This window comes from Mixophyes fleayi, chromosome 10, assembly GCF_038048845.1.
Source record: "Mixophyes fleayi isolate aMixFle1 chromosome 10, aMixFle1.hap1, whole genome shotgun sequence".
In the NCBI taxonomy this organism is placed as follows: Eukaryota; Metazoa; Chordata; class Amphibia; order Anura; family Limnodynastidae; genus Mixophyes; species Mixophyes fleayi.
In genome coordinates, this window is record NC_134411.1 from 81,484,999 (window position 1) to 81,506,571 (window position 21,573).

Here is a 21,573-nt window from a genome sequence, read left to right on the forward strand (position 1 = left end):
GTGTGTTAGGGAATTTAGACTGTAAGCCCCAATGGGACAGGGACTGATGTGAATGAGTTCTCTGTACAGCGCTGCGGAATTAGTGGTGCTATATAAATAAATGGTGATGATGATATTATACACTTACATATTTTATTATAGTCCAAATCATAGACAAAAAATATCAACAAAAACTACATATATTTGGTAGCACTGTAAAAATTTAAAGTGCTGCAATAAAATAAAGATTGTATTACATGAATTGAATTCATTTTGTGAAAGTAAATAATGTAGAAAGTGTATTTTAAAAAACATATATTGTAGAAATGCTGAGCGAAAAATGTCCATAATTGTCACTGGCAGCAAAAGGGTTAAATTCTGATTCTTGTATGTATATCAGTGTCAGCAGCTGAAATTTGAAAGGAGGGGGGTTAATGCCATTGCTGGCAGAATATAGGGGATGTGAGTCCCTATGAAAAACAGAGACTAGTATTTACAGTGAGAAGCGCTTACACGCTTTACCTTAAAGGGATAACAGCAGTTAAAGGTCCGACCAATGACTGTCTCATGGGAGGGTCTTGGGTTCCTTTATAGGTTCTCTCACTTCCTGGTTTACAAGATCCCACCCACCCACGCCTGGTGCCGGTTTGATAGTTAGTGCCTGTTTTAACCAGAGTTTCCCCCCTCGCCACAGAGCAGGCACAGTTGAGAGGAAGGCACCGCAATCAGTGGCTGATACACATACGGCACTATTGTGATTGGCCGCAGGTCTCTGTCCCCTTCAAGGCAACGGTAACTCTTGGTCCTTCAGTGGGGAGGGTCCTTGTCCGGCTCAGTGAGGGAGGGCATGTGAGGTTAGAGGGGGTGCAGTCACTCTGACGCCGGCCAGGCACTTAAGGACTACCTTCTGTTTTAAGTGGATGCACGGCGGTTCGCCATTTCCACGCTTGGTTTTGGGTATCAGTCTGGTAGCTGTCCCGCAGTGCTCTTTCTCCGCCACCAAATTTAATTAATAAAACTGTGACCTTCTTTAGCCACCTTATATATGTCTCCGTGTCGTTATTTTAAATAAGATAGTTTAAGTACGTAAAGGTCTTGTAAAGGTAAGATAGGCCTACACATGTAGCTATTTAATTGTTTACACTAGTTACACTACAATTAGGGTGCCCATTGTATGAGAGGTAAATGTTTTCTTGAGTAGGAGGCAGAAGGGAGCACATTAAGGAAGGAGGTCAATACAAGGAAATTTACTATATCAGGAATCTTATTCTTGCTGCTTAAAGAAAGACCTGGGAGAAAGACACATATTTAAGGATGTCTGAGTAGCTTTGTGACTCAGTAATGTAGAGAGCAGGACAGTCTGCCAACTGTCCTGAATCTGGTGGGACAGTCCCGAATTTGGGTGACTGTTTCGCTTAGGACATTTGAGAGGTATGTCCAGGGGCGGGCTGGCCCGGGGGGCAGGGGGACAACGGCCCCCCGGGCCGCTGGGTCAGACGGCTATTAGGGCCATCCCTCTCCCAGGCCGCGCCTGGGTATGTCCCACTTCACCGTGTAGTGCTCGTGAAGGCAGAACTGTGTGCACCTAACAGTAGTAAGCACAGTATTGCCTGTGTATTTGTCTACACAGGCAATACAAAGGTAGGAAGTTAAGTCTCCCACTTAACTTCCTACCTTTTCTTCTGCCTCTTCCCCTTCATTCCCCTGCCCTTATCCTTATCCTCCGTTCCTCCTTCTCTCCCTCGTGTCTCTCTGTCTGTCTACCCCACCCCTTAGATTGTACGCTCCTTTGAGCAGGGTCTTCTCTCCTCATGTCTTCACCACTTTTAACTCTGCTCTCCAGCTACCTAGCCTTCCTCCTCGAGGACCCTCTCCCCCCCCCCCCCCCCGTCCCCTCTCGCTCCCTCCTCTTCCCCTGGGGGTCTCCCTGTCATCCGTGCCCACCCTCTTGGGCTCCGTCGTTGGTGGACCTTCCCTTCTTCCCTCCCCCGCCCCTCTAGCTGTGCTTTGAGCTCACTGAGTTACTGTGCTTATTGTTTACTGTACTGTGCTGTCTCACCTCGTATTGTAATTTCGTTTGTCCCTGTACGGCGCTACGGACACCTAGTGGCGCCTTATACATAAAAATTTATAATAATAATAATATGATAACCATGCTACATCATAGGGGGTTACCCTGTCTAAAGTACCCAGGCCCCTCAGAGTCTTAATCCAGCTCTGGGCCTGGGCATAAATATATATATATATGGATTAAGCAACACTAAAATAGTCTCTTTTTATATAGATAAATATATATTGTACCAAAAACCACCTGGCACTGGCCGCTGTTTATGGGCCAGTGCCGTGTGCTTGCCCCCCTGGCCTAGTTACATGTGAAACAAACTACATTCTTTCAAGAGGACATAAACCATGTAAATTTCAGGGCAAGGTGTTATAGGGCATAAGCAGGTTATATTTCTGTGTCTTTTATGTATATTTAATGGATGTGCCAAAGGCATGTTGGACACAAAAAAAACATTTGCCTACATGGAATCTGGACTCTAGTTCTCTGAAGCACTACATGAATGTGTATTAAAGATTTATAGTGCTCCCCTGTACCGTGGTGTAGCGCTGCAGAGCCCTTGCCAAGTTAATATTGAAAAAGTTTGGACAGTCATATTTTATGAATTGTGATTTATTTATTGTTTCAACTACTACCTCCTCAGTCTATATTAGCTTAGCATGCGTTCCTTGTGTCACTCTTGCAAGTTACTTGTAGAGATGAGCAAAATATTCAAAACTGTTCAGCAAAACATTGCCTTGCATATCGCGTTTGGCTGCAAAATTTTGCTTCTCTTAGGGATACATACAGCAAACCTTTTAAAAAGGAAAAGAGTAGATGTTGCCCATAGCAACCAATCAGACTCTAGCTATCATTCTCTAGAATGTTCTAGACTAATGAGAGCTAGAATCTGATTGGCTGCCATAGGTAACACTTCCACTTCTCCTTTTTAGAATGTTTGATAAATCTGCTCTTCATCTGGTATTGAGCATTCTATCCAGAATGTCCAGTCATTTATGCACAAAAGGATGCAGGGGGATCGATTATATAACAGGATGTGACTGGATCACTTATAAATAACTTATGGTATAAATTTATTTACAGGAAATAGCACAGGGCGCTTATTTATATAATTGCCAATGCACTTATTTTTGAGATTGTGTATATTTTGGTATAGGAAATCTTTAATTTATGAGACCAGGGAGAGAAAATTCATTTTTTTTCAGTTTTAACCTTGCCAAAGGAAATGCCTTATTTCTGATGTATATATCTGATATAATGAGCCTTTGTTTAGAAAGTCTTTTGTTGTATTGTGATGCGGGGAAATGACTTGTATGGGGCTTGTACCTTTTTTTGGGAATGTGTATTCTGCGACTGTCTGAAGAAAGTTTTCATGTCAATTGGACCTTTTGAATTGCTAGTAGATCTCCTGCCTCTGAAATAAGATGCAGGAAATCACAGCAAGCTTTTTAAGATATCACAGATAAGTGTAAATAGTGTTAGCTTTGAATTGCACGTAAATCCATGTTTTGGTAAACAGGTTACATCCTGATTCTAAAAATAGATCAGATCTCGAGGGGGCTGGCTTACCCAGTGAGGCTGTGTTCAAATGTGTATAAAAACAGCACTGTTTTGTATTAAAAGTCGTTCTTCTTGTTTCATCTGACCTTAGCACTGGAACCTTTAACCAGTGAAGAGCAAATAAACATCACTCGCTTCAAAGACCTGCTTAAAAATATCTTCCATGCTGAAAATCCTGTGACCTACAGATTAGACCCAAAATCTAATCCGTTCCCGGCTGTTTCTGAGGTTTGGAACCAGCTTTTCAGGTACCACCGCTCTGCCTGCTACCTGCAGCTCTGGTCAGTGTGATAGTCCAGGGGGGATCCATCCACAGCAACTCTGACCCATAGTAAGAGGTCAGGACTACCAGCCCAGGTACACCAGCAAGGGGGTAAACTAGCAGTGACAGCTACCCAGAAGAAACCCGGTACTGGATGCCATATAAGGAGTCCAGTGGTGGAAGCATTGTAAGCCCCTCCTACTGCGGCAAGAGGGCACACTTGGGATAACGTAAGGGAAAGAGGGCAAAGTAAGCCCAGCCGGTTCTCAGCAGCAACAGACATGGTGGCATAGGCGGTCCATCTTGTCACACAGGAGTTTTAGTCACAATTACACTGGTCACTTTCCTATTGGTCAAAGGCCAGGGACAGTCCAATAACACAGTTCACTATAGGTCAGCTCTTCAGTTCTCTTTTCTTGAGGCTCCTTGGCAACTGTGCATGTGACCAACTGCTCACCCCCCCAACCACCCATCAGATACTGGTTAAACACAATGGGGCATATTCAATTGTCAGTGTTACTCGCAAAAGTAACGCGACTTGCACACTATTACTGTTATTACGGTAATAGTGCGCGTAATTACCGTTATTACGGTACCTTTAATGCCGGCTTCCTGCTCGCAGCTCAGGGAGCTGCGAACTGAAATCCGGCTTAGAATTACCGTAATACCGATAATACTTTTAACACCGCGAGAAACGCAGACAATTGAATATGCCCCAATGAAACAAAATTATTAATAAATCAGATGTGTTCGCAACAGTGTACAATCTGATAGCAACTAACCACAAATGTGTGCGTTTAATTGTGATCGCATCGCACACAAAATAATCATACATTAATTCAGTTCGATCTTTCATACAATTTTAATAATTTGACTTTAACAAGCACTAAAAGAATATGTCAGAGATCGCAATTCTGTAAATTTCCAAAGTAATTCTGGATGCGTACAGCATCTATTCTCTGCTTCATGTCAGATTTATAAACAAGAATACTTTTTGTTTAATGTATTAAAGTTTCTGTTTGTAAAAGGAAAAAAAAAGTGGATCAATTAGCATTTAAAACAGTTCATTCATTTAAAAAAGGTTTATTCTGTCGTTTTTTTAGTTTGTCTGTCGGTCTCTATTTTACAGTTCAAAAAGTTCTGCAGAGATCCGAGTGTTTGTTCTGGGCTAATGACAGCCGTAATATAAACAAGAATACAGATTCGGTTCCTCGTTCCCTTGATCCTCTTGCCACATACTACACATCATAAAATGGAAACAGATGGAGCATTTGCAAAGAACACTTTCTTTTGCCTCTGTGTGTGCCTACATGTGACATTTCAGTGATACCCACACTGCTTCACAGACCTCGGCCACATACAGTAGATCTCATTGAGTACTTCTCCCTCTTGTCAATTCCAGCAACATTGCTCTTTCCCCGCGGTTATAGGAAATCTATAATTGAAGTATTGTTATTTCCTCATGTACTTTTCAATGTTAATGATCTGTATGGATTCTTTTATTCAGGGCTGTGAGGCCCCCCCAGACGGCACTCACACACACACACACACATACACACACACACACATTCACACACACACACACACACTCGGCCAGAAAAGGCTGCAGACAGGGTTAAGTCTTTGCACAGTAAAACTCCTACGGGTATATTTACTAAGCTGCGGGATTGAAAAAGTGTAGATGTTGCCTATAGCAACCAATCAGATCCTAGCTGTCATTTTGTAGAATATACTAAACAAATGATAACTAGAATCTTATAGGTTGCTATAGGCAACATCTCCACTCTTTCAACCCGTAGTTTAGTAAATATACCCCTTAGGCTGAACACACACAGGTTGTCTAATGAAGCTATTAGATCAAAGGGAGGGGTTTTGTGTATTTAAACCTGCCTTTCTCATTTGTACAGTGCGACCGATGCCAGATAGTGGCCGGTGACCAGACAGGAGAATTATGTCTAGTCAGAGTTAGGTTGCCTGGTGCCACCCTGACAGAAGTGCATGCTGTTTATTGTGATGTAAGAATAAAAACATTGTTTATACAGCAAGAAGTCGTCCGTGTGTACATCACCAGAAGGGTGCGTGTGTCACAATATACAATGAATAACAAACTGCACCAGGCACATAAGAGGGCAGGAAATAAAGTTGGTCAGACTACCTAACGTGGTAACCAGCTGTCCCTGCAATTATACCAGGCACTGGGCCTTCTCACAAACATGGGCCTGTGCCCACCCCTGCTTTTAATATATGTTGACAAGAGACAGTCTCTCTGCATATATTTTATTTGTAGGACGCAGAGCAACAAATATTTCACTATAATGGACACAAGCGATCGTTGGTGGGAAAGACAAAATTACAAACTAGAACGCACCAGTCTCTCTGCGTAATATATTCTATGGTAATCAATGCAAAGCGAACCTGTTGCCATTTTGCAAATATCAACATTTCCTGATCCCTTCGGTGTCCTTACAGACAGAATATGCTGCCGTAACAATACTTCAGCAATATATAGGACATTGCTTCGAAAACAGGATCTCAAAGCACTTATAAAAATGCTTCACGAGGAGAACTGACAGTCAGATCTATTTAGTCCCTACTCACTTATGCAAGACGTGGAAGAAAAAGCGCCATCCTGGAGTATTTTGATTAGAGGATGTCTTAACGGTATGCTCTTCTTCTCTGTCTGACTGTATTTTGTAAATAAAACTGACTGGGTCAATGGTCCCCGGGAGACCACACTTCCCAATAATGAGAGAAGTGGCATTTACAGGAAGGTTTTAAACTTTTCTTCTGTGACATGAGCTTTTGTATGTCCTATATTAATCCTTAATTTAAAAATGACTAATCTACACATCTAATTAAAGTTTTATGGCATTCTGGCGTTCCAGTGTCAACTGTTTGTTTCCAGTTTCTTGCCTCGTAATGCTGTCAAATAAATCTCTGACTCTTCTAATTTAGTGTCCTGCTACTCTGTGGAAGAGAAAAAACAAGAGTCTTTGCAGAAACAATTTTTAAAGTTACTTTGGTCGAGGAAAGGTAGGATGCAAAGAGGGACGTTCTGATCACACTTTTCGCTCACGTTTGAAGTAGTCTCCATCATCATCATCATCATCTATTTATATAGCGCCACTAGTTCCGCAGCGCTGTACAGAGAACTCACTCACATCAGTCCCTGCCCCATTGGAGCTTACAATCTAAATCCCCTAACATACACACACAGACAGAGAGAGAATAAGGGCAATTTAATAGCAGCCAATTAACCTACCAGTATGTTTTTGGAGTGTGGGAGGAAACCGGAGCACCCAGAGGAAACCCACGTAAACATGGGGAGAAAATACAAACTCCACAAAGATAAGGCCATGGTCGGAAAAAAAAGCTTAGCCCAATGAGACCTTCACCCAACAACACTGCAGAATGGATATTTTTGAAAATATTTCCTAAATCCTCAGCATAGAGGCAACAGTGTGGTGCATTCTGGGAATGTCTGAAAGTTGACCTAACCTTTAAGTTAGTTTTTACATGGCTCAATACAAATTGCAAACATTTTCCTATTTTTTTCATTAGAAAGGGCATTTGATATTTTCCGGAATAGCAGGAACATGTCAAAGTATTTCAGTTTTAGGTGCGTATTTAATGAGCCGTGAATGGGATGTCTTGCACTTGCCAATCTAAATACAGCGTATAGCTGATCGGACATTGCTCTGGCTCCTGTGGGCTCTGAGTCAGAAGAGGGCTGTGGACTCCGAAGTTTCAGGTTTTGCCTTGATACTTTCTTGAAGTTGACAGTCTTAATAAAAGACATTATCAAGGGCTTTAATTTTAGTTGATAGATCCTAAATTGAAGGACTGAAATAAATCTAAACTGTAGGAACTAAAACATTCTTAATAACCAGTGGCCCAAATGGTGAATTCTCCAGGTATGTCTGCTAGTGGTGGGTGCTTCAAGGACCAAAGCCACACAATTGCTGCCCCTTCTGTGGTTAGGAAATGATTACACCTGTGCATTGTGTTCAGACAGTCTGTATATTCTCAGTTATATACTTTAAGAATGATTAAGGAATTGATTTTCTGCCTAGTAGTTGAAAGGAATTATTATAGAAGGAGCAGAATTCTCACTTAAAGCAGGTGTTGGCTTGAGGTTTAAGTAAGACATTACCCTATACTGCCATATTTAGTTAGTAGGCAATTAGTATTATTATTGTTTATTTATAAAGTGCCACTATAGTACTAGAGATGCTTGGGCTCGGTTTTCCGAAAACCGAGCCCACCCGAACTTAGGGGATCTGAGTAGGCTCGTTGCTTTCGTGTGTACTCGGATCTGAATCGAGGCAAAACGTCATTGTTGCGTTGACGGATCTCCCCGGGAGATCCAGCGCCATTGCTCACACAGACACAGGGGTAACAGTGTTCTTGTCACTCTCCATTCTCCAGTGACATTGGTCAGTGCCATTGCTCACACAGAAACAGGGGTAACAGTGTTCTTGTCACTCTCCAGTCTCCAGTGAGATTGCTCAGTGCCATTGCTCACACAGAAACAGGGGTAGCAGTGTTCTTGTCACTCTCCATTCTCCAGTGACATTGCTCAGTGCCATTGCTCACACAGAAACAGGGGTAACAGTGTTCTTGTCACTCTCCAGTCTCCAGTGACATTGCTCAGTGCCATTGCTCACACAGAAACAGGAGGGGTAGCATTGTTCTTGTCACTCTCCATTCTCCAGTGACATTGGTCAGTGCCATTGCTCACACAGAAACAGGGGTAACAGTGTTCTTGTCACTCTCCAGTCTCCAGTGAGATTGCTCAGTGCCATTGCTCACACAGAAACAGGGGTAGCAGTGTTCTTGTCACTCTCCATTCTCCAGTGACATTGCTCAGTGTCATTGCTCACACAGAAACAGGGGTAACAGTGTTCTTGTCACTCTCCAGCCTCCAGTGACATTGCTCGTTGCCATTGCTCACACAGAAACAGGAGGGGTAGCGGTGTTCTTGTCACTTGACAAAAATGTACTGGAAATGACTGGAAATTAATGTTATTGAGGTTAATAATAATGTAGGAACTAAAAAAGAGCCAAATTATGTGATTTTAGCCAAAAAATAGTGATTGTATAAAATAAAACTAAAACCAAAACACGTGAGGGCGGTTTTGCCAAAGGCAAAACCAAAATCAAAGCACGAAGTTAATTCAGATATTAAAACCAAAACACGGGGGTCAGTGAGCATCTCTACATATTACACATCGCTCTACAGAGCTTATTAAATCATTCAAATCAGTCCCAATCGCATTGGAGCTTACAGTCTAAATTCTCTACCACACAAACACACTAGGGTCCATTTTTATCAGCAGCCAAACAGCCTAACAGTATGTTTTTTGGACTGTGGGAGGGAACTGGAGGAAACACATGCAAAGAACATGGGGTGAAAATACAAACTCTGCACAGATAAGGTCCTAGTTGGAATAGAACCCATGGCCCAGGTTTGTGAGGCAGCAATGCTAACCACTGCACCAACGTGTCACCTGTATCTATCTACAGTCAGCAGCCCAATCCTGACTAGTCTGGATGCAGTGCAATGTGAGTATGGGGACATTGAACAGGGATTCCTTGCCATAATGTTAATCAGCCAAGGCTGGACTGTGAGGATGTGGTTGTGGGGCTGCCAGGGCTGGATTAACCATAGGGCTAACTGGGCTACAGCCCAGGGGCCTATGGCATCCAGGGGGCCCTTGAAAGTGCTCAGGAGCAGTATTGATCGGTCGGGGGCGGGGGCGCCCCCGGCGCAATCAGTGCTGCTGAGCACTTTCACTGCGGTCCTTCCCCGGCGCGCTGTAGTCTCCTTACTGAGGAGATCTCGTGAGTCTCACTCTCACGAGATCTCAGTAAAGAGCATACTGCGCGCCGGGGAAGGAGGTAAGTGCCAGGGGGGGGGGGGGGGCGCTGGTAGCTCGGATCACTTGCGGGCAGCTCGGATCACGGGGGGGGGCCCTCACGGGGGAATGGAGGCCCCTTTAGCCTAGGGGCCTCCATTCCCTTAATCCGGCCCTGGGGGCTGCACAATCTCGGCCTGAGTCCAGGGGCACACGCCGGATTTGTAGAGTGGGGTTTCCACACCATGCCGCCAGTGGGCTTGACCAGCATCCATGTAGGCGTAGCTATAATTTTAAACAGTGGCTGCTCTCCAACTCTTCTTATCCCCATAATATACATGGGCAATGCTGTGTGCACTACTGTTAGGTGCATGCAGCTCTCCCTCTTCATGCAGAGCTGTGTGAAGTGGGAGCAGGATCCAGGCACCTCAATTATACAACTGTGCGAAACCCAATTTTTGCTAAATTTCAGTGTCATTTCCTTCATCTCCCACCGTAATGATAAAGTTATCTCAGGGACTATTGTTCTGATCTAATTCAATGGGCTTGCTGTAGATTGCTGTCAATGTAATTGGGCGCCAGGGAGCTCATCTCAATGCATCAACAAACAAGTACAGACTGATAAATACAAATGGTTTGACAATTAGGCTGAGCAGAAATATCACAGATAAGTTCTACACTCTTTCCTGTCTGCAGCCATTTGGTTGCTGATTTTAGTTTCCTTTTGATGATGATCTATAATTGGCAACATGTAAAGTGAAGTAACAGGTGTCGATGCTGAATTTCTCTTCTTTCTTCTATAAATCCAAGATCACACTTAGGATAGATAACAAATTTCATATATTGGATGGTGGGGCACTGAGAAAAAGCTATCTGGAACAGGAAAAAGTTAGAAGAACTGGAAAGTGAGTTTATTATATAAATGACAGATAAGTTGGCAAAAAATAATTAATTCAATTTTTCATCATTGGATCTAATGAATGGAGAATGTTCCCCTTTTCTTGTCAGGCATAGGCAAACCGAGGGGGGTTCCTAGTGCCTGGAAACCCTCCTCCATGCATGGGGCACTGTATAATTGAGGTGGCTGGGCCCTGCCCCGCTTCACACGGCTCTGCCCAAAAAGAAAGCTGCGTGCACCTAACAGTAGTGTATGCAGCATTGTCCATGTATATTATGGGGATAGGAAGAGTTGGAGAGCAGCCAAGCACTCTCTAAAAGTATAGCCACGCCCCCATGCATGCTGGTCACGCCCACTGGCGGCGTGGTGTGGAAACCCCCTTCTGCAAATCCTGCGTTTGCCCCTGTCAGGCTCCATGTTTACGGCTTCTCTGCTCCCCTGGTCAACGCCGACCCCCTTCCCCGTTGTGGAATTATGCTGGGACCAGGGCCAGACTGGGACTAAAAATCAGCCCTGCAATTTCAAGCATACAGGCCCATCTCTGTTGATGAGTATGAAAAAACTGTGTGCCGCTGCTGCCCAGCGGTGCCGCCAGGGGCGTGGCCACATTATGTTGGGGGCGTGGTCAACATGGGGCATTGATACATACATTATAATAAAACATTACATTTATCAGGCCCTCCCTATCATGCCACCCCCCCACCCCAGAAACACACACAGTCCACTGTACTTATCTATGCTTCTGATGCTGTTGACATCCATCAGAGTGGGAACGTCCTGTAGAGTGAGCAGGGAAACTCTTAAAATGTTCAGTGCTAATACCTTTTATCTTTGCACTTATACCTTAATGATTAAACACTTAATACCTCTTATCTAAAATAACGACACGGACACAAGATATAAGTTTGGCAAAAAGGGGCGTATTTATTTTTGTGGAAGAATTTTATTTTAAAACTCTGAATGGCGACGAGAGCGAAGCAGTCAGCTAACGACTAAACTTTAAACCAATCCAGCGTAAGGTGAAGCAATACCGCTGTCCCAAGACTTTACGGATCCCAAGTCTTTACGATTGGTCGGTACTAAACTTGGCGTCATCGTGACTGCCCCCTTCTGGACTCACATTGTCATATACGACCGTATATCCTCCGCCCCAGAGGCCAAGAGTCAGGTTACTGCAAAAGGGGCAGTGACGTGCGGCCAATTAAACGGTAGCACCTTCGATCAGCCGCTGACTGCATTGCTCTCCTACCCGCAGCGCCTTGACCTAAGACAAGGCCTGAATTTAGTATAACCAGCTTATGCCGGGCGGGAGGGAGGTATCTGGCATCCAGGACAAGAGAGAGCCAGCCCCCATCTCCCATGTAATTTATGCCCTCCTGTGAAACCACTCCCCCAGGAGTGATAGGCTGGCTGACACCAAATGTTTAACCCCTAATGCAGTGCTGATGAAATATAGCACAAAATTTTAATTGCCCTCAGCTTAGGGCTTCACTTAAACTAAAATGTTCAGTGCTAATACCTTTTATCTTTGCACTTATACCTTAATGATTAAACACTTAATACCTCTTATCTAAAATAACGACACGGACACAAGATATAAGTTTGGCAAAAAGGGGCGTATTTATTTTTGTGGAAGAATTTTATTTTAAAACTCTGAATGGCGACGAGAGCGAAGCAGTCAGCTAACGACTAAACTTTAAACCAATCCAGCGTAAGGTGAAGCAATACCGCTGTCCCAAGACTTTACGGATCCCAAGTCTTTACGATTGGTCGGTACTAAACTTGGCGTCATCGTGACTGCCCCCTTCTGGACTCACATTGTCATATACGACCGTATATCCTCCGCCCCAGAGGCCAAGAGTCAGGTTACTGCAAAAGGGGCAGTGACGTGCGGCCAATTAAACGGTAGCACCTTCGATCAGCCGCTGACTGCATTGCTCTCCTACCCACAGCCAGGACCCTTTAACGGGAACCTGGCCCGCCACACAGAGAAAGAACTAAGGGACCTAAAAACCTATAAAGATGAATAATGAACCACTCCATGCCCTCATCTGTGAGGTGCACCCCGTCTGTACGGAAAAAATGAGTGTGCCTCACTGTAATCCATGGGTGAGCAATAGCAAACCCACCTAAAGCTTCGACCACTTTACTTGCGGCCTTATTGACCTTCCGAATTATGGTCTTCATAACGGGAGGGGCGATGGGCATTCTCCAAGCAAGGCGGGGGATAATGTGGGACCAACCTATCCTAATCCCAGGCCATCTAGCATGTAACGCTCTCAAATCCTCTCTTATACCTATAATTAAATCCAAGGATTTGACATGGCCTAGATCATTACCGCCTGCATGAACCAATAGAATGTCAGGGGGGCCAAATTGATTAATTTCGTTGTCCAAAAGTGGCATGATAGCATGCCATAACAATCCCCTCCTTCCAACCCATCTGAATGTTATAGGGTTGGTAAATAGGGACCAGTCGTAGGCCATATGATGTTTCTCGGCCCAATATACATATGAGTGGCCTATGACCCATACGTTAATCTTCTGCAGACCTAAGACCAAAAAATATAATTGGTTAGGGCCATAAAATTAATTTGCTCATTCGAAACAAACATATATATCTGCTGGTGTGAATCAACCTCTGCATTCCACAGAAGGTCATGACAAGCTATCCTGAAGCTTAACACCCATTGGTCCATGAGCAACTAATTAACAAACTTTTTCTCATAACAGAGAAAACCGGAGGTATCTTAAAACCAAGCAGGTCTGGATGTAAATTTAAAGAGACCACTTTAACCTTATAACATATTAAAAAATGGAGAAACAACCAAGCGGGTTCCGGTGCAACTAACGAACCGCTTTAACATAAATTCGTATACCAAGCCGGTCTAAATGAACTATGACACGGCTTAAAACTCCATAAACTGCAGTGTATGCATACTAAATATTGAAGGTCAACTACCAAGCAGGTCAATGTGCACCATAAGACTGCTTATCCTCCAAAGCTGCAGCACATAAATATGAGTATAAAAGGTTTATTTAAAAACACAGGTCTACATGTTACTGCCAGACCGCTTTAGCCTCCGTCCACTGACGTATGTCATACCTTTTATATCTAAAGTACAAACTATCGGGGTGTTTATCCAAGCAGGTCCAATAAACTGTGGGACCGCTTTCTCCCCTGAAGTGACATACGACAGCTAAAAACTATAACATGCAGGATAATGTTGACCAAGCAGTTCCCATGGCTGTGGATCCGCTTTACCTTACCGATCCCTGTATGTTAAGAATACATCCGCCAGCGCGATCCCATCACAATAGCCGCTTCACCAAAGACTGACCAACTTGCATGCTGTTCAAAACTTACCAAGTGTAAACGCCTAAGCGCACACTTTACGCATTGCCACCAGCTTAAAATATTATTGTGCCTACTTCCCTGACTACAATCAGCCGTACAAGCCGACATAATATATGAATACCTGTAGTAGTACAGTGAACCATGATGTGAAGGGGTAGGCAGCAATAACCAAGGTGAAGGACAAAAAACCTGCAAACCCTGGAGGCCCATAGCCAATCAGACCTTGATCCAGTGAAAACAGGGAAAAAATCCCCTCACGCCCTCGCTAAAAGCGACAAGCAGCAGAGCCCAAGGTTATCGCCATGGTGGGGCAGTATTTACCTTATGCTAGGGTTGTGGGCGTATATATGACTTATAAGCTCCTGACTTCCAGCGGCCTATTGCCTGTATAACCGAGGGCGACTCGCCTCTTTCTGCTGCGGCAGTAGCCGCCCCGATTCTAAATGAATGGGTACCATAGAGCGATGGGTCTAAACCCACATGCACCAACGCACGTTTAAATACTGCATTAAATTGGAATTTGGAAAGGGGTGAACCATCTGCATGTATCAGCCACATCTTCCCTTCTTTTGGGCGAACTATTGAAAATTTTGAGCACCAAGCCACCGGGCATATACCCGTATCTTCCTGTGCTGCTATGTTAAACCAATGCCCTTTACTAAGTTGGTCAGTCTTTGAGCTGGCTAATTTACAACCCACGTGTGAATCAGTAATATATGTATACTTCGCCAATAGCGCATTACCAATATCTGCATTAGATCGCGCAACCAGTTCACTTATTCTAAAAGCCCCATGGAAGGCCATGCAAAATGCTGTGCTGAAAAGGAGCGATTCATACTGATTCGTTGTGACCACTGTGAGAGCACTAACCAATAACCTCAAAATAGCTACGGAAATGGGACGTCTTGCGTCCACCTCTACCGGCCGTTCCTTTGCCCAACCTCTCAATGCTTTGGAGATCATGAAGCCCTTAGTGGGGTCCGCCACACTATGCAGACGAGCCATAAAGGAAATCCCTGACAGGGTAGAGGCCATATTGGATTTTGATGCTCCTTGGAGGTACCTACTCCACATGAAATCTAACATGGGATCCTTTTGAGTTGAAGGGTGACAGCCCGGATACGAACTCAGGAACAATTGCCATTGGTGCCAGGCAGTTCTATACGATTTTCTCGTGGAAGCAGCCAACGACAATTCCGCCAGACCCATTATACCGGCTCGACCATCTGCCAAGCGGAAAGGGGACAGGGAATACCTGTTAGTCTAGCTTGGGGTGCTAAAAACCGGAAACGCCGCCATTGGCAGCGAGATAGAGAGTCAGCTATGTGATTCTCTATGCCGGGAACATGTTTGGCCCGAAATGAAATGTCGAACTCTAACGAACGTAACACCAGTCTGCGCAATAAGTTAACTGCTGGCAGAGAGGAAGCGGTCTGACGATTAATAGCTTGAACTACCCCGAGATTGTCACACCAGAACACTACGTTCCGGCCAGACAAACTCTTCGCCCATAGCTCTAGGGACAGTACTATGGGAAACAGCTCTAGCACCAACAAGTTCTTAACTAGGCCATTTATATGCCATTCCGTCGGCCAAGTAGCCGCACACCATTCCCCTTGAAAAAAGGTTCCGAAGCCGTGGGCTCCGGAAGCATCCGTGTGCAGTTCTAATTCCCTACTAGATACTGGACATTCAGGCCAAATCCGCACGCCATTAAAATCTTGCAAGAAAGTTGCCCAGATCTTAAGATCTGCCCTAATATCGGATGCTAGGCGAATCCGTGCATGAGGCCTTGTCAAGCCTGCTGTGGCCAATTGTAACTTCCTGCTAAATATCCTGCCCATAGGGATTACCCTACAAGCAAAATTCAATGTACCCAGAAGTGACTGGATGCGCCGCAGAGAGCTAGCATCTGCACTCAGAACCTCCGATATGATTGTTTGCAGTTTCTCAATCTTATCCCTGGGTAAGCGACAACATCCTACCATGGTGTCTATCTCTATTCCCAGAAATGATAAGCAGGTGGCGGGACCCTCTGTTTTGTCATGGGCAATAGGAACTCCCATAACAACAAAAAGAGCTTTTGCTGCAAACAAAATTTCAGAGCAAACAAGGGATGAACCTGGGCCTACAAACAAAAAATCGTCTAAATAGTGTGCTACCCCCACGTGGCCCGTTCCTGCTTGTATACACCAATGCAGGAAGGAGCTGAAGCACTCAAAAAACGAACATGACACCGAACAGCCCATAGGAAGACAGCGATCAATATAAAAGCCGTCTTGGAATTTGAAGCCCATGAATCTAAAAGATTCTGGGTGAAGCGGGAGAAGTCTAAAAGCAGACTCGATGTCCAGCTTAGCTAGAAGTGCGCCTTTCCCATAAGATCTCACTAGGGCCAAAGCTTCCTCGAAAGACTGGTAAATTACCGAGCTATGGTGAGCATCTATGGCGTCGTTTACCGACGAACCGATGGGGTGGGACAGGTGCTGAATTAACCGGTATTTACCCTCAGCTTTCTTAGGCACTACTCCTATAGGGGATAAGATTAAGTTCGTCAACGGAGGAGACGGAAAAGGACCCTGCATCCTTCCTAAGGCCACTTCTTTATTGACCTTTTCGAGTACTACTTCTGGCAAGACAGACGCCGACTTCAAATTCCGGCCATCCCCGGACCGTACCGGCCCAGATATGGGAAGCCTAAAACCTACAGTGAAACCTTCTTTCAGAAACTTGGCTTGTGCGGCATCAGGAAAGAAACCAAGCCATCTGACCAACACATCTAACTTAATGGGCGATGGGGCCTTGCCCAGTGGGTCCCGGCATGCCCCGTCCCCTTCCTGCGCCTGGAGCATTCCTGGTGCATTCCCGCACTGGGTGCGGGCCTCTACAGATCGCACAGGCGTGCCTATACCTGCAGTTGTCCCCCCTGTTGCAGGTGGAATTATTGAACGCAAAACATCTGTTCTGCTTACGGCGGGGGGCTCCACGCCCCCCTCCTCCTGGAAACCTGACACTTGGCCGTTGCTCCTCACTCTGAGGTCGCATTAGTTTCGACCACGTTTCAACATCCTTGCATTCAAAGGGAATACGCTTCATCCCGTTGGCTTTTTCCCTGAAACTCTCGTCATACCTACGCCATATTGTAGGCCCATCATTGACTACCATCTCCAATATGAGGTGCAGGTAGCGCCATATGTCTACCAGCGCCTCGGGTCTGGTTTCCAAGTAACAGGCCGCGAATACACAGAAGCCTGACAACCAGTTATGGAATGACCGGTAAGCTTCCTCACCTATTCCCCCTCTACTACACGCAGCTGTCAACTGCTTTTTGGATTGTTTCGTTAAGGCAAACATATCCACCAGGAATCCTTTGTTGATCCTGTCCCTCACACATGGTCTCACACCTGTCAGTAGCGCCGTATTGTCACACAACACCATGGGGCCCCCTAACGCTGCGCGAGGCAAGGCTACTGCGGGAGCCGCTTTCACTGGTTGAACCAAATGTTCCTTTAATAATCGCAGCAGCTTGCGCGGTCCTTGCTCATCATCTGACGAATCGTCATCAGTAGATGACATTGGAGCGCTATGTGTCAATGGGTGTAGTGTCAATAAAGAAGGGTTCTCACCAGCAATGGTAACCGGAATCCCTTGTCCCGGCTGTGGGGCGATGGCTTGAGACCCAGCGGCCGCTGTGATGATTCCTGTCGTCTCGGGTCCACTGGCCGGCATACCAGCTTGTTGTATTGAAGCTCCTCCTCCAACCGCGACGATTCCATTATCTGGCTGTGCCTGTGTTACTGGGCGAGAAGAAACGTTAGCAGCCGGCAAAACATCCATTACTGCACACCCATGCTCCACACTGCTGAGCGACATTAAGGCCCTATTATCCCTAGTAGCACCACTACCAACACCCCGGGTTTGTGGATGATCCAAAGGCCTGCTAACCGGATAGGGAGCGGGGCTATGAATGTGACCTACCGGAGGGGAAGTATCCTGCCTCCACGAAAAGTGTGCTCCGATCTGCAGCAGGCTTCTCTCCTGCGGCGGATATGGAGCAATCCATAGTCTGGCCATACTATGTTCCCCTTGTGTCTGAGGGGGAGGGTAAGGGAGGGACCAGGCTGCGTTATTACTTGCCTGAATGTTATGTACGTGACAGGGCTGCCCGTATTGGGACTGGTTATTATCGGCGTTAAAGGGGGGGTTCCCCGGCTGCGTTACGGCCCGTCCTCGATAAGGCAAAATATTGCCCACCCCCGAAGGAAACCAAGATGGACCAGTAACTACTTGCTCGAACATAGGGAACTGTGATCCAATTATACTTGGGGCGCCCAATGACGCTGAAGGGCCTCCCGATGATAATGTGCGGCCGCTATGCCTTGACCACCCTTCTGGCATTAATGTGGGCAAACTTGCGTGTGGGAACCCCGTTTGAGCCCTCCCTCTCCCTATGTTATTACTCCCTAGACTTCCGGGAGTAGGGGGCGGCATAACTGTGTTGGGTATGACATTCTGCGGTTCAATTGAAGGGGGTGTATGTGGGAAATAACTGGAACCGTGGACCGGAACATAACTAAAATTGTGTGCTGAAACCTCCATTTGCTCGCTAACAACCCCCACCCCGATTTCACTAGCAGTGTTCCTTGTATGTGGGGTCACATTACTTTCCCGTGAGCGATTGATTGACGGGGATAACATCCTACCTCCCCTACCTCTCTTCGCTCCCCTTACCTGTTTACGTGCACCAGCATTGGGAGGGCTCACAGCCCGCTCTGGCGCACGTGACCTTCTGACATTACCCTTTTTATTGCCCTTTCGGCGAATGGAGGCACCAGTGGCCTCTCGAGCCTGTACACTCAGAGTGTCTGCGGCGGCGAGAGGCTCCCCTCCCCCGCTGACAGGCTCACCCACCATTCTTTCTGACAAAAGCAAAGGCTCTTGGCTAACAGGGCTCCTAATGCCCCTAGGTGAAACCCTATCCAGTAAGCCTGCTGTGGTGTGAGGATCCCCTCCACCACTCACAGGCTCCACATTGCCCTCACTGACAGGGTTAAAACTCCCCCCTGAGCCTGCAGCGGTGAGAGGCTCCCCTCCACCGCTGACAGGCACTTCTAAACCCACCGTGCAAATGTCAAGCTGACCGGAGCTCCTAATGAGCTCTGGTGACATCATCTCTACAGAGCCTGCAGCGGTGAGCGGCTCCCCGCCACCGCTGACAGGCGCTGCCACTTCAGAGGCTTCTGCCCTCTTGTCCCCCTGGCTACCTGAGCTCCTAGCAAGCTCAGGCGCCGACATATGCCCAGCACCTGCGGCGGTGAGAGGCTCCCCTCCACCGCTCGCAGGCACTTGCTGAAATTTTAAAATGGCCGCCGCGGCGGCTCCGGGGGGCGGGGCTACCGCCCGCACATCAGAAATACTATCTGGGCTCTCTTGAAAGCGGGCTGGGGTACCTACACTACGGCGGGGACGGGACATGGTGGCCAAATTTAGACTATACTACTGTGGGACTGGGTGCTACAGAGCTGGGCAGCAAGATGGGGTTGGGAGGGGGCGGGGGGAGAGTTGGATGAACGAGCTGTGGAAGGGGAGAACTAAAGGAGGCAGAGGAGGAAAGAAGAATTAGTTAGGGGAGAATAAAGCCCAAGTGAGGGAAAGAGGGAGAAGAGCAAGAGAGAAAAACAATGAAACAAATGACAGAACAAGTAATGTATGGTACTCAGCACTGTCTCCTTATCTGGCATCCAGGACAAGAGAGAGCCAGCCCCCATCTCCCATGTAATTTATGCCCTCCTGTGAAACCACTCCCCCAGGAGTGATAGGCTGGCTGACACCAAATGTTTAACCCCTAATGCAGTGCTGATGAAATATAGCACAAAATTTTAATTGCCCTCAGCTTAGGGCTTCACTTAAACTAGTCTCACAAGATTAATAAATCTCATGAGACTTAGAGCTCCTCGGCTTGCTCTGCAGGCTGTGTCCTATCCAAGGACTGGGAGTAGCTATCCGCTCCCTCCTGCTAACCAGAGCTGGATTTAGTCTCAGGGGGCTCTAGGCACTTAAGACAGGGGGCTTCTATGATGTAATATGGTTATTGGACACATTTTTAACAAATACAGAGGCAATACTGTGAGCACTACTGTTAGGTGCACACAGTTCTGCCTTCACAAGCAGTACAATGTGAAGTAGTCAGACCAAATCCTGACTAAGCGGGACAGTCACCCACCAAATTCAGGACAGTTGGCAGACTGTCCTCGTCTCTCCTACCTGTCTTGTCATTGTCACCACTTGTGGCTGCTGGTGTCTTTAGATGTTGGGGGCCCTATTTGAAAAAAGAAAAATGGGTACATGAAAGTTAGAAAACTCCAAACAGCACCGGTGTTAACTCAATATAGCACCCACGTTATAAAATTAGGCCTCACTCCAGCCCCAACATTAAAATAATAGTATTCCCATTTAATATATAAATCTATTTCCCTCCCTCCAAACAAACTCAGCAAGAAATTAAATAGCAATTATGTTTAATAAAAATAACCATTTCCCACAACCATCCCAGGCATAAAATAATTCATAATCACATTTAATAAACAGACCTCATTTTCCCCAAACAGCCCCACATTCACTTAATAGCACACATTATAGTCATATACTGTCCCCCTCACACATTATAGTCATATACTGTCCCCCACACACATTGGCCATTTTTATTTTCCCCCTCCTACAGCCATTGCCCCCCCCCTTGCAGACATTTTCAATCACCCCCTCTTCCCTCTGCAGACATTTTCAATCACCCCCTCTTCCCCCTGCAGACATTTTCACTCCCCCCCCTTCAGACATTTTCAATCACCCCCTCTTCCCTCTGCACACATATTCGGTTCCTCTCCCCCCCCCTGCACACATATGCCGTTTTTCTGCCCCCCCCTCCCTCCACACATACATATGCCGTTTTCTGCCCCCCCCTCCCTCCACACATACATATGCCGTTTTCTGCCCCCCCCTCCCTCCACACATACATATGCTGTTTTTCTGCCCCCCCCTCCCTACACACATATGCCGTTTTTCTGCCCCCCCCCCCCTTACACTTACCTCAGCACTGACAGCAGCCTCCACTGCACCTAGTCCTACGCGGCCGGGAACTTGAAGCGCGGGCCGGCGCACAGAGACGTCATGACGTGTGACGTCATGGCGGCTGCACACCAAAAAAAAAAAAGTATTTAATCGGGGGATCGCAGGGAGCCGGACTGGCCCACACTGCCATCGGCCCTTCTAGCATTTGCCAGAAGTGCCAGATGGCCAGTCCGGCCCTGGCTGGGACTTATAGTTCCACAAAGACCTACAACAAATGCATCATGGTTATGGAGCCTGTGTCTTTCTAGCTGTCATAGACTTACAAGTCCAAGCATCCCGACACATGTACATTTTCTGTCTTGTTTTTTACTGGACTTCATCGGATCAAAACCAGATTTTTTTTTTTTATATATAATGATTTTTTGAAAGAGGCTGTTGGGGAAATATTTCTTCACCCGTTCCATAAACCATAACATAACCATTATACTTACACCACTGACACCAACACTATTGGTACATCATGTTCCAAAC

General features: G+C 46.1%; 1 long non-coding RNA gene across 1 annotated transcript; it reads right to left on the reverse strand.

Annotated features, from left to right (window-relative positions):
- Positions 1 to 11,519: 11,519 nt before the first annotated feature.
- Positions 11,520 to 18,108, reverse strand: LOC142104363 (uncharacterized). Its single transcript, XR_012679560.1, has 2 exons — positions 17,604 to 18,108; positions 11,520 to 13,171 (listed from the first exon to the last, which is right to left on the reverse strand). It is a non-coding gene; the product is annotated as an uncharacterized LOC142104363 (long non-coding RNA).
- Positions 18,109 to 21,573: the final 3,465 nt, after the last annotated feature.